We start from the raw sequence: 6,031 nt of genomic DNA, 5'->3' as shown, positions 1-6,031 counted from the left end.
GTAGCAAAAGTGATGCAAAACTATAACAAAGATGGAACTGCAACCATCTTACAGAGACGTCCAGGCCGACTATGGAAGTTAACACCTAAACAAAAGCGTCCTCTGATGAGAAGGGTAAGTGGCACCACATAGAAGAGAAATGTCACAAGACATTTCTGAGAAAGAAAATAATTTCTTTACAAAAAATGTGAAGTCTACAAGAAGATCAGCAAAGCTTTTCTTATCAGTCAGATGGAAGCTAACATCTAAACAAAAGCATCTTCTGATGAGAAGAAAATCGACAGGCAAATTCATTGCTATTAGCTGAAGAAGTAGAAAGCCAAACTAGGGTGAGTGTTTTCCATAACACGACACGGTGTACACTGCAAATGAATGGCATTCATGAGTGTCCTCCACAAAGGAAGCCTCTCTCCCTTAAAGCCCATGAACAATAAAAGTCCGTCTACAATTTGCCAGGGTCCATGCTTAAAACTATGAGGACTACCGGGACTGTATACTGTGTATGTGCATCTTATGTGTATGTCTGTATTTTATGTTTGTGTGCACTATGTATATGCATACGTTAAAATGTGTATAGAGTATTAGCATGTGCAAATTTTATATGTGTGCCTAATATAAATATACATGGAAATGTATATGTAGGTGGTGCCTGATGGAGGGTGGGGGGCCCAGATCAGAAGTCCTGATTAAGGGCCCTTCACTGTCATTGTCTGCCCCTTATATAAACAGTAAAATCCTCTTTAATAACTGGACTTCCATTGGGGTGGACTTCTCATAGATGGCCAGTATGCATACTATATTATGAATCTGGGAATCTCTCACAGAAAATCTGATCTGGATATGAGGGTGGTCTTCTATAAGCGGTGATGTTTTGGAGAGATTTAGGGAAAAGTCCCAATGCTTATCCATCGATCTGGTAATTTGAGTAAAATATTTGTGTTGATAACTGATCACAAAGTCACAAAATATGTAAGATTTGGCATAACCTGGTTCATTTTTCAAAAAGTTATGCTCAATTTTTTTAGCACCAAGTTTTGTTGCTTTTTTGTAGACTTACACTAACTTAGTATATTGTGTGAGAATTAAATGAATTATGAATTAGTTGGCGCATTTTACCACACTCTGGGTGTCCCTGACAGTCCTTCTTTACCGGCCCTGTAGTGATGCCAATGTAAACTTCCAAGTGACCGCGCAGTCAATCACTGTCACGAATGCAGGACAACCTATGATTAGCTAATTTTTGGGAAATCCTTATAACAAAAGGGGATTGAAAACATTTACAATTATTTTAAAAGCATTAAAAAAAAACAGACCCAATACTTATAATTAGTTTGTTGAAAGTAGTCTAATTAAAGGGAGCTGAAAGGATTAGAGATTATGAACCCGATTCACCAGTGTTTTTGCCAGAAAACTGGCATAAAGCTCTTGAAAAGTTGCAAAGTTTTGTGACTTTTCCCATTTTCACATAATTTTAACTTCTTTAACCCCTTAAGCCCCGCGGGTGGTTTGCACGTTAATGACCGGGCCAATTTTTACAATTCTGACCACTGTCACTTTATGAGGTAATTACTCTGGAACGCTTCAACGGATCCCCCTGATTCTGAGATTGTTTTTTCGTGACATATTGTACTTCATGATTGTGGAAAAATTTCTTCGATATCACTTGCGTTTATTTGTGAAAAAAACGGAAATTTGGCGAAAATTTAGAAAATTTTGCAATTTTCAAAATTTGAATTTTTAAGCCCTGAAATCAGAGCGATATGTCACACAAAAGAGTTAATAAATAACATTTCCCACATGTCTACTTTACATGGTATCCGCTAACAATTTGAGCCGATTTTCCATTCAATTTGTTAGCGGATACCATGTTGCATTTAGAGAGTCCCTGCGTGCCCAAACATTGGAGCTCCCCCACAAGTGACCCCATTTTGGAAACTAGACCCCCCAAGGCACCTATCTAGATTCATAGTGAGCACTTGGAACCCCAGGTGCTTCACAAATTGATTCATAAAAATGAAAAAGTGTTTTTTTTTTTCACTTTTTCATTTTTACGAATCAATTTGTGAAGCACCTGGGGATTCCAAGTGCTCACTATGCATCTAGATAGGTGCCTTCGGGGGTCTAGTTTCCAAAATGGGGTCACTTGTGGGGGAGCTCCAATGTTTGGGCACACAGGGGCTCTCCAAACGCAACATGGCGTCCGCTAACAATTTGAGCCGATTTTCCATTCAATTTGTTAGCGGACACCATGTCGCGTTTGGAGAGCCCGTGATGTGCCTAAACAGTGGAGCTCCCCCACAAGTGTCCCCATTTTGGAAACTATACCCCTCAAGGATTTTATTAAGGTGTATAGTGAACATTTTGAACCCAGAGGTACGGCACAGAATTTGTTTACATTAGGTCATCATATTGAATAAGTTGTCATTATTCTTGAGCGCAAGTGCTCGCTACTTGAGTTTGCATCGGGTACTCAGGTATGCACCATGTACAGCGTGTGCTCGAGTGACATGCTCGAGTCCCTGCTCCGCATGTTTCACGGTTATTAGACACCCCAAAAAAAACATGTGGGGATCGCTCGTGCATGGCAGGCAATCCCCGTAAAGTTTTTTGGCCGCGAAGCATATGGGGCAGAGACTCGAGCATGTCACTCAAATACCCACGATACTCAATGCATACCAGAGCACCCGATGCAAACTCAAGTAGCGAGCACTTGCTCTCAACACTAGTCGCCATATCGTCATCTTTTTTTCTTACTTTTGAAAAAAATCCCAACCCCAGCCCTAACCCTAGCACAACCCTAGCCCCAGCACAACCCTAGCCCCAGCACAACCCTAGCCCCAGCACAACCCTAGCCCCAAACCCAGCCCTAACCCTAGCCCAATCCTAACCCAAGAGTTTATTTTTGACGCCGTTCCTTGTGCGGTATAAGTGATTAGACGACTTTATTCTTCGGGTCGGTGTGATTACAGCAATGCCAGAATCATATGGGGTTTTTATGACTGACAGCTGTCACACACTAAAAGACGCATTTTTTTTTAAATCTAGTTTTTGCATCGCCATATTTTGAGAGCTATAATTTTTCCAGATTTTGGCAGACAGTCATGTGACGGCTCGTTTTTTGCGGGATGACTTGACGTTGTTATTGGTGCCATTTTCAGGCACGTGACATTTTTTGATCGCTTTCTATTCCGATTTTTGGGAGGCAGAATAAACAAAAACCAACAATTCAGGAATTGTTTTTTTTTTTTTTTTTTATTCTGTTCCGCGTGTGGTAAAATTGATGAGGTAGCTTTATTCTTCGGGTCAGTACGTTTACAGCGGTACCACATTTGTATCATTTTTCTATGTTTTGGCGCTTATACACAATAAAAGCTATTTTATAGAAAAAAATATTTTTTAGTATCGCTTTATTCTGAGAGCTATAACTTTTTTATTTTTTGGCAGATGGAGCTGTATGGCGGCTTGTTTTTTGCGGGACGAGATGATGTTTTCAGTGGTATCATTTTTATTTATATGCGTCTTTTTGATCGCGTGTTATTCCACTTTTTGTTTGGCGGTATGGTGATAAAGCATTGCTTTTTGCTTCGTTTTTTTTTTTTTTTTTTTACCGTGTTCACTGAAGGGGTTAACTAGTGGGACAGTTTTATAGGTCAGGTTTTTCCGGACGCGGCGATACCAAATATTTTTTTTATAATAATATTTATTGATGGGTACATTATATTTTTATTTTTGGTGTATTATTTTTTTTATTTTTTTATAATATTTTTGCACATTTTTTTTTTTTTTTTCCACTTTCACACAGTTTATACACTTTATTACTTTGTCCCACTCTGGGACTTTCACTTTTTTTTTTTCTGATCGCCTGCATGGCACAGGAATGGAGCACCATCCCTATGCCATGAAGGCTGTCAGAAATGCACAGTGTGAAGATTGCTTGGAGATGCACTGCGCATGTCCAAGCAATCTTCCTGCTCTCTGGTGACCCGGATGTTGTCATGACGACATCGGGTCGTCATGGCAACACCCGGGAAGCCTTTGCAGACTGCGCTGGAAGCCGGAAGAGGAGGTGAGTATCGCCGATCACCTCCCCTTGCCCCCGCAATGCCGCGATCGACTTCGATCGCAGCATCGCGGGGGTTAATGTGCTGGGAGCGGTGCAGGACCGCTCCCTGCACATAGTACCGGGTGTCAGCTGTGACAATCAGCTGACACCCGGCGGCGATCGCGCCCGCACAGCCTATGTGCGCGCGCGATCGCGATGACGTACTAATACGAGTCTGGCTCTTAAGTCCCAGGGCACAGACGCGTATTAGTACGTCAGATGTTATTAAGGGGTTAAAGCCCAAGACGTACTGATACGTATCTGCGCCCTGGGACTTAAGAGCCTGATATGTATTAGTACATCTTTGCGATCGCGCCCGCACACAGGCTGTGCGGGCGTGATCGCCGCCGGGTGTCAACTGATTGTCACAGCTGACAACCGGTGCTATGTGCTGGGAGAGGTCCCGCACATTAACCCCCGCAATGCTGCGATCGAAGTCGTTCGCAGCATTGCGGGGGCAAGGGGAGGTGATCGGGATAGTCACCTCTCCTGCCGGTTTCCAGCAATGTGTGCCGCGGCTTCCCGGATGTTGCCATGATGACCCGATTCACTGAGGGGTGCAGTTTTAAAAATGGTGTCACTTTTGGGTATTTTCAGTCATAAAGACCCCTCAAAGTGACTTCAAATGTGATGCGGTCCCTAATAAAATGGTTTTGTAAATTTTGTTGGAAAAATGAGAAATCGCTGGTCAATTTTAACCCTTATAGCTCCCTAATAAAAATAAATTTGGGTTCCAAAATTGTGCTGATGTAAAGTAGACATATGGGAAATGTTATTTATTAACTTTTTTTGTGTGACATATCTCTCCGATTTAAGGGCATAAAAATTCAAATTTTGAAAATTGCAAAATTTTCAACATTTTCGCCAAATATCTGTTTTTTCACAAATAAACACAAGTGATATCGAAGAAATTCTACCACAATCATAAAGTACAATATGTCATGAAAAAATATTCTCAGAACCAGGGGGATCCGTTGAAGCGTTCCAGAGTAATTACCTCATAAAGTGACAGTGGTCAGAATTGTAAAAATTGGCCTTCTCATTAACGTGCAAACCACTTTGGGTTGTAAAGGGGTTAAGGACTCTACTTGCATATACAGTCATGGCGGAAAGTGCTGGCACCCTTGAAATTGTTTCAGAAAATTACACATGTTTTATTACACGCATGTTTATTTCCTTTGTGTTTATTGGAACAACACAAAAAAACTGAGAAAAAAAAGGCAAATTGGACATAATTTCACACAAAACTCCAAAAATGGGCCGGAATACATATATATATTTTTGATGGGACAACACTGAAGATGCGACACTTTGATACAATGTACAGTAGTCAGTGTACAGCTTGTTTAACTGTAAATTTGGTGTGCCTGCAAAATAACTCAACACACAGCCATTAATGTCTAAACCGCTGGCAACAAAAGTGAGTACACCCCTAAGTGTGTTCTCAGCTGATGTTATTTGTTGGTTTTTCTTTGCATCCCGAACAATTTTCTTGGCAGTTGTGGCTGAAATTTTTGTTGGTCTACCTGACTGTGGTTTGGTTTTTACAGAGCATCTGATTTTCCATTTGTTAATCACAGTTTGAACACTGCAGACTGGCATTATCAATTCCTGGGATATCTTTTTGTATCCCTTTCCTGTGTTATACTCTTTTTGCCTCCCTTTCCTGTGTTATACAGTTCAACTACCTTTTCCCGTAGATCCGTTGATAATTCTTTTGCTTTCCCCATCTCAAAATCCAGAAAAGTCAGTGGCTGGATCCCAGAAACTCACTCAGCTTTATGCACACACACTGATTACAAGCAAACAGGTCATAGGTGAGGATGTTACCTTTAGTAGCCATTCAAACCCATTTGTGTCAAATTCTGTGCATGTTATCAGGCCAAAATCACCAGGGTATGTGAACTTTTTGATCAGGATTATTTGGAT

This window comes from Phyllobates terribilis, unplaced genomic scaffold, assembly GCF_046119375.1.
Source record: "Phyllobates terribilis strain yellow unplaced genomic scaffold, ASM4611937v1 Scaffold_399__1_contigs__length_1738980, whole genome shotgun sequence".
NCBI classification, from domain to species: domain Eukaryota; kingdom Metazoa; phylum Chordata; class Amphibia; order Anura; family Dendrobatidae; genus Phyllobates; species Phyllobates terribilis.
The sequence above is the reverse complement of the archived record's forward strand: the minus strand, read 5'-3'. Positions refer to the sequence as shown.